The sequence below is a fragment of the Cygnus olor genome, chromosome 4 (genome assembly GCF_009769625.2).
Source record: "Cygnus olor isolate bCygOlo1 chromosome 4, bCygOlo1.pri.v2, whole genome shotgun sequence".
NCBI lineage: Eukaryota > Metazoa > Chordata > Aves > Anseriformes > Anatidae > Cygnus > Cygnus olor.
In genome coordinates, this window is record NC_049172.1 from 3691123 (window position 1) to 3703559 (window position 12437).

Here is a 12437-nt window from a genome sequence, read left to right on the forward strand (position 1 = left end):
GCAGAGCTACAGGCTGGGAGATGAGTGGTTGGAAAGCTGCCTGGCAGAGAAGGACCTGGGAGTACTGGTTGATAGTCGGCTGAATATGAGCCAGAAGTGTGCTCAGGTGGCCAAGAAGGCCAACAGCATCCTGGCTTGTATAAGAAGCAGTGTGGCCAGCAGGTCTAGGGAGGTGATTGTCCCCGTGTACTCGGCTCTGGTGAGGCCGCACCTCGAGTACTGTGTTCAGTTTTGGGCCCCTCGCTACACGAAGGACATGGAGGTGCTCGAGAGAGCCCAGAGAAGGGCAACGAAGCTGGTGTGGGGTCTGGAGAACAAGTCTTACGAGTAGCGGCTGAGGGAGCTGGGGTTGTTTAGCCTGGAGAAGAGGAGGCTCAGGGGAGACCTCATCGCTCTCTACAGGTACCTTAAAGGAGGCTGTAGAGAGGTGGGGGTTGGTCTATTCTGCCATGTGCCTGGTGACAGGACGAGGGGGAATGGGCTAAAGTTGCGCCAGGGGAGGTTTAGGTTGGATATTAGGAAGAACTTCTTTACTGAAAGGGTTGTTAGGCATTGGAATGGACTGCCCAGGGAAGTGGTTGAGTCGCCATCCCTGGAGGTCTTTAAAAGACATTTAGATGTAGCCCTTAGTGATATGGTTTAGTGGAGGTCTTGTTAGTGTTAGGACAGAGGTTGGACTAGATGATCTTGGAGGTCTCTTCCAACCTAGACGATTCTGTGATTCTGTGATAGTTTTAAGCAGTAAAAGCCTCCATCTCTCCTCAGCCCCTATATCCATGCTTTTTTCATCCTTTACACTCCTAGACTACGTGTGGGATAGTTTAAGGTTATCTAAGAACAGGAACCACCATACCTAAAAACTGGTATCTGTATTGCATCTGAAAGTATGCTGGAGCAAAAATGAGCATTGGTTCCCTGAAAATTGCCTTAGCCCATGGATTACAAGCATTATTTAACTCATAAAAAGGCATTTTCAGTGCTCTCTAACAAGAAAAATAATGACAATAACAACAAAACAGCCAATTTCGGAACTCTCAGGAGCAGGTGGAGCCAGGGCAGTGAAAGGAGACCAAAGCTTCCTCCACTGCATACTGCCACCAGCAGGGAAGATGCGAGGGACTGGACACCTGCACTAGGCAGCTTTACCACCCACTGGGCTGGGAACAGAGCGGGCTCACCTCCGGCAGCAGCAGGCACCAGCCCAACCTGCAACACCAGCCCAGTTATACTTGAGCAGAGGTTCCTGATGTTCACCTGGTACAAAGAGGGACGAACTTTGCTCCCACTCTGATCTTTTTTTCCCCCCTTGGTGCATCTTACCTGCCCGTCCACATTAGCGCGTTAGGTCACATAGACCATCAAGCTACCTCTCACCCTGCATCCATCTTGTCAAATATTGGTCCAAATCGCACCGATTATAAAGGTTACCTCATGAGGCTGTGACCACAGCATGATAAACTGATTCCTGAAATGCAGGACCTCTGGAAGAGAGAAGCCAGGGCTCCTTCCCAGGCAGCGAGCTGGGCAGCAGGTTTACCCTGCCAGGTGGATCATTTTCATACATATTTAACAGGTATGACCCCTGCTGCAATAATAAGCAATAAGCTGATACAGATATTGTCCAATATCCTCTCAAAAACAGAGCGGCTACTGTAACATCCCATTAACTTAGCTGTTTTTGTAACTTCTTCCCTTGGAAAATACTGACCTGAATGTAAACATACTGTGCTTTAGCATGAAAGAGTTGCATCTCATAAAAGAATAGCTGACTTTATAAACCTACTCAAAGCCTTTTACTGAAGAGGGAATTCTTGGTTTCTGTGAAATTGATAGGTTTAATGAATATATTCCTGTTATAATATGACATCTCATTCTTTTCCATCATAAATACTTGTCAGGTTTATGATTTTTCACTCATTGGCCGGGAATTGTGTTGCACAAGCTCAGATTGTGGGTGCTCATACCAAGTTTAATTTCACTCACAAGTAGAGTTGACAAAAGATCACAGCCACTAAGCCCTGGAATTACCCTAGATATTGCCCTCTGTGCTCTGCAAATGAAATCCTACAGAAGACCCTTTGGAAGAGAAGAACACGATGGTTAACACTCAGAAATCCATTTTGCACAGGGCAGCATTGGTACACAGAGCCTCACTAAATGACAGGCAGCTCTGCTGGCTCCTGGGTGAGGAAAGTCAGATGCTCAGCGCTGCGCTCTCACTGTCCGCCTGTCTCAGGCTGTTCCTCTCCCGCTTTCTCTCGCTCCTGTCTCATGCCCTTGATTGACTACCAGGTCAGATAAGGAATTAAGACCAGTGAAATCAGAACCAGACCACACCTGTCCCCGGCGCAGCCAGAAGAGAACTGAAATTAAGCGCTTACGAAACTGCTGTGATTGTAACCTTCAAAACACCCAGCTCCCCCAGCTGTCTGCTTTCTCACACCAGGGCACTACAATGGGGAGCCAGGCAGGAGGGCTCAGCAAGCTATTTCTAACGAAATGCTGTCACTTTGGGAAAGGCTAAAGCAGTCCACAGCGCAATGATCTGTTTTTAGCAACAAAGCTTCTGAAAATAGACATGACTCTACTATTCAGTTCATCAGATTACAACGCGGTAATAGAGGGATCGCTTTACTTCTATTTAATTGGATGCTGTAAAGGGAAAGGATACTGCTATTATGAACAGGGGACTACTTAGCTATGCCAACAATTATCATGGCAAGCATTTATTCTAGCAGAACATGTTTTTCTCGTAGCTGAATCCTTAGCTTGAAGTATTCTTTATGAATTACATGAGTTGCGCTGCAGGTCCTGATCCTAAAGGCACGCATATGTAGACTGAAATATAATCACTATATAAGCACACATTTTCCATACCCTCAACACTGCACTCCTCCTTTTATTAGCAGTGCATTTCAGGAGCAGCCTGATTTAACTGATGCAGATGTAGCACTAACAAGACAACTGCCCTGGCTGAGGAGCAGGTAACCCCCAACCCTACCAATTATTGGCCAAAGAGACCCCAGCATCAGAAAAAGCAGCAGGGCTGCTCCAAGGAAAACACAACCCGGCAATGACAATGGTTTAGCCCAGAGACACGCAGGAGATCACCATCTCGCTGTACCCTGCAGCAGGAAGCCGGGCTCCCAGCCCCAGGGCAGAGGTGGGAGAGCTGGGGCACGGCAGGCTGGGCAAGCGAGGAGGCAAACCTCCTGCTCACAGCCCTGCTTGTGTACACCAGCCCAGGACCAGCCCCCACCCACAGGCCCTCCAGAGCAGATCATGTAAATCACTCTGCAAAGCCAACAGAAATATGCATTTATCAATTGAAAGAAAGCAAATCGTGGATTAAGGGATTAAAAAACAGGAGCTTAGTGTCCCCCAGAATCCAAATACCTGGAAATACAAATGCAATTCAAGAAAGTGGAAGAGGTACTTGCAGAAGTTAATTTTATGTGAGCAGATGCAGCTGAAAACAGCATTTTTGTGTTTCAAAGAAGTATGAAAGCACCAGGTGTTTGCAGGGCAGAGAGAAGTGTTCAGTGTCATGGAAGACAAATTATCCCAGCGCAATGATGCCACATAATGACACACAGCAAATAGGTGTTGTGGGGATTTTCCTTACGGTGGACAAAATAAATGGGTTGTTTAAAATACAAGGAAAATAAAAAGAGAATCTCAAAAAGATAGGCATTGCTGATGCAGAAGTGCATCTTTGAAATTTTTTACAAATAGCCTTCCCTGCTGAAAAATAAATCTCCCTGCAGATGCCTCTCCTGTGAGCACCATAAATTAATATTCTCTTTGTGAGTGATATTCACACATAAAGAGATATTCTCTTTATCTCTTTATAATTACTGACTGTTGCCTTCTTATAGTTCATAGAATCATAGAATATCCCGAGTTGGAAGGGACCCATAAGGATCATCAAGTCCAACTCCTGGCACCGCACAGGTCTGCCCAAAAGTTTAGACCATGTGACTAAGTGCACAGTCCAATCTCTTCTTAAATTCAGACAGGCTTGGTGCAGTGACTACTTCACTGGGGAGCCTGTTCCAGTGTGCGACCACCCTCTTGGTGAAGAACCTCTTCCTGATGTCCAGCCTAAACTTCCCCTGCCTCAGCTTCACACCGTTCCCACAGGTCCTGTCACTGGTGATAACAGAATAGGTCATCTGCCTCTCCACTCCCTCTCGCGAGGAAGTTGTAGACTGCAATGAGGTCCCCCGTCAGCCTCCTCTTCTCCAGGCTGAACAGGCCAAGTGACCTCAGCCGCTCCTCATACATCTTACCCTCTAGGCCCTTCACCATCTTCGTCGCCCTCCTCTGGACACTCTCCAACAGTTTAATGTCCTTTTTGTACTGTGGTGCCCAGAACTGCACACAGTACTCGAGGTGAGGCCGCACCAGCGCAGAGTAGAGCGGGACAATCACTTCCCTCGACCGACTAGCAATGCCGTGCTTGATGCACCCCAGGATACGGTTGGCCCTCCTGGCTGCCAGGGCACACTGCTGTTGCCACAGGCTTCGTTCAAAGTCCACCTCATATTGAAAATCTGAGATCAAGACAATTTGATCCTTCGCTAGTCACAATTTGCTTCTCCTTGATAAAGTTTAAGAGCCTGACTTGAATCCTACTGATCTACCATTTGTAGGGGCGGGCTCTCTGTAAGCGTGTAAATTCAGAGAATGCTTGAGCAAATCTTCCTTTAATTATTAATTAGTTCACAAAGGAAGAAGAACTAACATATTCACAGGGCACAGAGCTGCACCATGCAAGTATTTTGCATTATCCTGAGCATGCTCAGGAAAGATGGCTGAGACATCTTCAGGTTGGGACCCCTCAGTTTTAGCTGCAGGTTCACAGCTCTTGCAGTGAGTTCAAGGCTGATAAGTTAGATCCCTGGGCTCCACTCAGTGCTAGCAGAATCTCAAAAGCAAATATACGTGTGTGTATATATATATATATATATATATATATATATATAATTTGAGTCTTACCTGTCTAGCATCAGGTAGCCATGGATGGAGTGGCAAACACAACAGGGAATACCCTGGGCTGAGGTGTCTTATTGAGGCAGCTCAGGATGTAAAAAACAATTTATTTTTTTTTGCAGTATATGTACACTCATTCTTTTGAAAAACAGGCAGGGATCACTCCTCTCTTTGAAAGGACCTTGTACAAGCCAAGGTAGTAGCAATCCCTTTTGTAAAACCTTCATAATACAAGCACTAGCATAGAAAAAAAAACAAACAAAAAAAAAAAACACAGTACTTAAAAAAAAAAAAAGGAAAATAAAATTTGTCTTCCACACTGTACTCTGAATTGCTCAAATTCAAATTTCCTTCATAAATCCAAATATTTGCAGCTTCAAAATGAAATGAAGTTATGAAACACTCTTGCCAGTTGGAGAGAAATACCGTCAGATGTGCAACAAATGCTACACTTCAAAGCAAGAAAAAGATGCGCGCTAGTTTGGTCTGAAAGATAGCAAAATGAATAGAGGTGGAATTTCATTAGGAAGCGGTCTGTTTATGGTTTGTCTGGTTTACAGCCACAGCATAACCCCTTTACTTATTAAGTTGTCAAAGGAACACAGATTAGCACATAGATTAACAAGGAAAACATATACTACCTTTCTAAAAGAATTACCCATTTCAATTAATCACTGAAGTGTGAATGAAGTCACAGGGCATCTGCAAGGAGTTTTCACATACTCTTTTTTGGCTGCACACACAGTTACACACATTAAGATATATATTTCAAGATCACCACTGATCTGTGTAAAACAAAACAAAACAAACAAACAAAAACCCTAACATTACATCAGCACGCAAATAAAATACAAAGTATTTCCTGAGTTTCAACAGAGAACAGGGAGTCAGCAACAGAGCAGCAAGTGAAAACCTCCATGGATCTGGCTCATGTGTTTAGTGCTGCTACCAAAGCTTTTTTAGTGGAAATTAAGAGAGGTGTATATATAGGTAATTTCACATCAAATTTGTTCATGCTTATTGCAATGGTTATGATGCTCTCTATCGATCCTTCATTAGCCTAGCCTCTCTGTTATACCACTGTATCGATACAGATTACACAGCTGAACACTTCTGTTACAAAGCTATAGTCAAGGAGAAAGAGCAAGACACTGATGCCTCAATCCCAGCCCCAACACAAAAGCTTCCTCTTAGTTTGGGATTGAGCAAGTTCTTGCATCTCAGAGCCAAATCAGGACAACACCTCAGTAAACCACTGAGGTTAGCTAGCCTCAAGGGTTGTAAGGCACTCTGTAAATACAAGCTAATTTTAAACAAATTTGTGGCTACTTAGGACTTCACAAATACGTTCTGGGAGCCTCCTGTCGCAGCATATGTCCCTGGCACCTAAACTAGGAGGCAGCACCCAGTTGTTAACTGCATGCACCCCTGCCACAAGACCAAGCGCTTCATATCCCAACCAGGAGAGAACATAGTGCATGCAAGCACTGATGCAGCGGCCTGTTCACCATCCCTGGGAAAAGACCTGAAGGAAGAACCTACAGAACAAAGGATCTTAGTTATATTTTATGTTTATTTGTAGTTCAGAGTAATAATGAGAAGGAGAGTGTGTTAGGTACAATTTTCGTCTTAGTAGGAGCTCCAGACCATCCACTCCATGTTGGACTCTGTCCTCATCCAAGTGCAGGGAGACTTTAGGGAAAGCTAGGCAGTGTCAGTGATTTATTTTGCATCAAGATTTCAGAGAAAACAGCAGCAGCAGAGAAAGGTTAATGAACACATGCAAGACTGTATAAAAATTTTGTCCGTGGACAACAGAAATCAAATGCACATAAATTATAATTACATGCACTACGAGATCAGTTGTTATTTCAATGTTCATCAACGATGGAACAATAACGCTTAGCCACGAAGGAAAATACAAGCATACAGACAATCTAATACTCTGAGACTTGTCCACAGTTTTGGAATACATTGCAGATTCTCTGCTATTTTAAAACACATGGATTTTCAAACAGAAGACTACATAATTGTTTATCAGTAATACATGACTACATCCAGAAAAGTAGTTTCCATTTTACGAGGCAATGGCATACAGCAATATCTGCAAAGGAGCTCAGTTTGAATAAGGTAATTTAATGTAGTCATTTGTAATAACCTGAGTAAAATACAAGCCAAAATTAAAATACAGATTAAAAGTTTTAACAGGCGACCAGCTGTGTGTGCCTTGCTCTTTATCCCCCTGGCTACTTCTAGTGGACAAGACCAAAGATGCTCTCACATCTTTGTAGGACCTGCAGCTGAAACCAGCTCCGTACTAGTTTATTCTCTAGCTTCACCAAGCATAAGCCATAATCCTAAAATTCATGTGGAAAAATATTTCTTATTACTCTGGTTGTGTACAGAACTGCATGTTTCTTTGAATCTGTCAAGCAATTTTTAAACATCTCCATAACCTGAGTGTCATACTTTTAACCATGAGATCTGGTTTGAATTTGAAATAAGGAAAGGTGGGGGGAGGGAACAGGACAGGAGGGATAGATAAATCCTGTGTTTTTCTTTATATTTTACAAATTTTATTACTTCAGTCAAAAAATGTGACTGAAGCAATAAAACGTTACTGTTGCTCAGTGTAATGGTATGTGTTTGAAATACAACCCATTTGCTCTTCATTCACTTCATCAGAGTTTTTGGCAACCGCTAACGGCTTCGAGTATGTGTGTAGAATATTCTTTATGCTATCATATTCGTATTATTTCTCCACTTGCCATTTCTTAATGAGCTATTTTTAACGGTTGCCCACTTATCAATTTTCTATTTATGGCTATGTGCCTTCCTCTGTCTAAAAACATTTAATGAGATTTGTTTATGAAACCTGTTTGCAATGCTTTGAATGCTGGCAGCAACTACAAGAGGGAGATCAGGGACCATAGGTACAGCTCTTCTTCCAAACCCCCACCTGACTACAGGCTAGGAGTCACTGCCAACTCACATGAAATATGGTCAACGATGCAATCCCAGCAATTATGCAGATGACAGGACACAGCTTGAGTTTATATCATGACATTGCTTCATTGACCCTCTCTCCAACCTTAGGGACACCACCTCCAGGAATCATGGAAAGCAATGGCAACCCTGAAGAGTAAATATATTCTAAGTTCAGTTGGATATTTGGGGAGCTCCAAAAGGCAATGTGGCAAGCTGATACTCAGCTGACTTGTTTATCCCTTGTTCTGGCTCCCAGTGTTTATCTAGCTGTTTATGGACACCTAAAAGCTCCAAAAGCTGTTTTCTTTGGCTGTGAACTCCAGTCTATAAAATACTGCTCAGTAAGGGGATCATATTTGTGTCCTTTAATACCTAGCCAGGTGCTCTTCACAGTTGGCAGCGGTGCCTTCACTGATATCTTTGACTGCATTTTATGTCTTTTCCTTTACCATTACAATGTGGACTGCTGTTCAGCTATTGCTCTCTCTAAATTGTGCATGATTTTGGATTGTGGTAAAAGTAATTCAAAGACAATTTCCCCCGAGCGGTATGCCATACTTGCTATGAGAAAAGAAATAAAAAAGGGGGGAGTACAGCAATTCCCACATAATTAAAGTGAGCTGGGGATTTTTTTTCCCTAATTTCCTAGTTACCTAAAGGCTGAGAATTATGTTTTGTCATAGCTTGAAAAACTCCATTTCTGAAACAAGAAGAACAAGATCAGTACAGAAAACACTGCAGAATGGTCCTACAAAAATACATTTGGTCAGAACACTCCGTATTGCATTGCAATCTTTCTGGCACATTTTGATTCCGAGTGCATTATTACAGTAGAAGACCAGCTGCTGATTTTACTATATCTTCAATAGAAGAATGGCAATAAGACCAAGACACAACAATTTCCCAAAGCAAGCCCCCTCAGAACAGAGAGGGATACATCTCAGCCATAAAGTTTAGTGAAGAATGGGGATTTTCATTCTGACCAGTTTCAGTCATTTTTAGCATTAATTTTCCTGCCCAGTTCTGTGCTGATTAGTTTGTTTGTTGGGAAGTTTTTCCTCCGTCTTATGAAACGGCACATTTTATTAGATCACATTAAGGTGAATGAGTTATGGATATTTTATTGTATGCTTCTTGCTGCTTCATAGGAACAGCTCGGTGGATATCTGTGATATGTGACAGCTGTCAAGACCGGCCACATTCCTGGAATGCAGCACAGAATGCCATCCACAGCACAAGGATCATCTCTTCACATAGCCAGGAAGGGTACACAGACCTTGGCTCTGTTCAGACACGAGAGCTTACCGAGGACCTGACACAACAGGTTATCTATTCGCCGGAGTCACCTAGGAAAACTTGCATACTGTGACAAGGTCTCAGGAGGTCACTCATCCTGTTTTAGAGAAGCATAACAGGACATTGGTGCCCTTGGAACCACTGTAAAGGAATTTTAAATAATTTCTAACAGCATTGGAAATAAGCATTGAATAGGCTTTCCAAGAATTACCTGTTTTCCTGCAAAGTTTGACATAAAACAAACGTAGCAGTGGTAAAAAAATATTGACCAAAAAAATTATTATTGACCAAATTAATTATTATTTAATTTATGACCATTGATTATTGACCCAAAAAAAAGTAAAATCACCAGAGCAGTGTCTCAGGCCAAACACTGAGATGATATAAGCTCTCTGTTGTCTACATGAGGCACATCGGAAAAGTATAAATTTCTATTTACCTTCCAGTACATCAGCAACATGCAGTTTTTATTCCCCTGAACCAAAATATCTCATCTTTCTTAACTAGCACAGGATTCACAAGGCACATCTTGTAGCACTACTAACATCTCTGATGTGGCCCATTTATGTAAATGACAACTTACATTCAAGCCACTATTCACCCCTTGCAGAAAATGTGGGATTAACAGACTTCCCCAAGTTCATCACAATAGTACTCTTTCATATAAAAATACCTGTTCCACAAGCAGTTCAGAACTGATTAAAATACTATTTTATAAGGAATATTATAATTTTCTGATCATCTCATTAAAAATTAAATGTTTTCCTGTATTCCACAAGCACCGAGCTGAACATGGATCACTAAAAACAGTGCTCTGAGGGAAGTTCACATTATGTAAGAGAAGACCAGAAAATTCTGCATGTTTGCAGCTACATGGGGGTAGATAAAAGTGTCAAAATAGGTAATTTCCATGACACGTATATATGGGCACTATCCCTGATTGACCTTTGCAACATTTCAAAGGGAAGCTTTCAAGGATTAACTGTTCAATCAATCAGATTTCATGACATACACCAACTGGTTCCACAAATGAACTTGCAATCCAATTGCAGAAATAACAAATAAAAAGTTTTAATCTGTTGTTAGCTCTTGCACCAAAATGCGCACGGAGAAGTTGCAGGCTTTGGCAGAGACAATCCCCGGGTTTTAGAAACTCCTTACCAGATGCTGTCTGCAGCAACAGTAGACTGTGAACAGCTCACATAGGTGTTTGGAGATACGTTCGTATGTGAGGGCACCCTTCTGTGCCCTTCTCTGAGAGTGCTGAACCACAGCAAAAGGCAGTTCACCCCTTTTGTGGCCAGAGAAGAAGATCCTTCCCCAGGTCCCCTTGGCGGGCACATTTCTTCCCAGCACTCCCATCGAGACCCAGAAGGCTGCATACGTGCAAAACATGGAGGTAAGAAGGAAGAGGCAGCCTGAATAGACATCTTGCGCATGGAACGGGGTCTGCCTCATTCCTAGAAGAGCAGAATTGTACCTATGAGCCCACATCAAGGCTGGAGGTTGCGGCTGTAGACACAGTCATACTGAAATGACAGTCTTGCCCCCAAAGGGCTTGAAACCAAAAGACAGAAGCAAACAGGTACAGAGAAGCCAAGAAACAATGCCCCCAAACCAGTTCCCAAATGACAACAGCTATCAGACAGATGTAAATACAAAATAAAGAACATGATCTTTTACCAACCCTTCTTTTAGCAAGTAACAATTTTAACAAGAGGAGGGGAAATATCAACTATCAATTCAGCTCTGCATTACTGCCTCGGTAAGAACAGAGCCTGTCATGACTCAACAAGGTGTGCTTTATTTTACACATTAAAGTGATGCAACAGATTTCAGGCATGTTAGCTGACATCAAGGTAATCAAATACGTAAGTGCTTTGTTGAGTGAAGGCCAAAACCCACATATTTCATTGCAAAACATTTGAGTGAGATCAGGACAAGCAATGACAGTCTTCTCATGCTCAGAGAATCCACACAGAGTCTCACTGAACCCAGTTACCCACCAGTAACATCCATTTGGCATCTCACATCTTCAGCTATTTCTAAGGCTCTTCCTATAAAAATAACTAACAAAGAGTATAGCGTATTGCAGGGATGGAGAGAGAGGTTTGGAGCTAAAAATAGGTAAGAGTAAGACTGAGATGCTCTGGCCCCAGACTGTTCTTCCTGTAAAATCTGGCCTTCCAGGTCATGGCCAAACTCAAAGTATGAGCCTGGAAAAACCTTCCTACATTTCTACATTCCTGCTTTAGTCATACCAGAATATGGAGTATATATACTTTTATATATATATATATATATATATATATATATGTACACACGCATCAAATATACATGTTTTATATATATAATGCATCAAATACCTTTGTAATAAGTAATATGTAATTTATCTGATTTATTTTTCTTTAAAATATTAATAATCTTCATTTTAACACTTTGTATCAAATATCCTGATGAAAATAGATTAGCCAAAACTTGATATCTCTGTTTGGTTTGCTTTCCATTCTACTAGGGCTGCAGCTGTAGCCAGCAAGTTTTGGGTAGAAAACTATTTGACCTGAGCAGCAAGCAATCATTCACAGTCCTTAACTTGGCCTGGATGACAGGTGTGAAGTCACCTTGGCCTACAAAATGATAGGTTTAGTTTAACAGCTTTGCCCCCATACTTGTAAGAAAAGTCCTGAGGACCGTCCTACAACCTCTACAGCTACAACTTCCCCCAGTTTTCTGTGGAGCTCTCTGAGCAGAGAAAATCTGAACAACAAAACATCCTCTCCTCTGTAGCACTGACAATGAAATTAGAAGCAAATTCAAAGCTCAGGAATGAGAAGAAACCTTTCCACTACATTACCCATATATTTTTATGTCTATGGTTGATACATTAATATCAATTAAAGTCACTGCAAACCCAAAAGGAAGAGACACTGAGCTACACCATTTTACTAAATAAGGAGTACTTAAGCTAAAGGTTTGAAGCGCGAGTTTGTGTTTTTAACAGATAGAATTGAAGAATCATGGAAGAGATTAAGCTGGAAGGTGTCTCTGGAGGTCATTTGGTCAAGCCCCTGCTCCAACCATGCCCAACTAAGAGAGGAACCATGAAAAGGAAATTCAAATATGCATTGATTCTTCAACCCTTTGATATCCACAATTAA

General features: G+C 42.1%; 1 long non-coding RNA gene across 2 annotated transcripts in view; it reads right to left on the reverse strand.

Annotated features, from left to right (window-relative positions):
• LOC121069839 overlaps positions 1-12437 on the reverse strand; it is an 89503-nt gene that overhangs the window by 59434 nt on the left and 17632 nt on the right. The window contains exon 3 of one of the 2 annotated variants that reach the window (XR_005819660.1): positions 11788-11906. The exons of the other annotated variant lie outside the window; for it this stretch is intronic. This is a non-coding gene — a long non-coding RNA (uncharacterized LOC121069839). Of the gene's footprint in view, positions 1-11787; positions 11907-12437 lie in introns of those variants that run through there. 2 annotated transcript variants of the gene reach the window in all.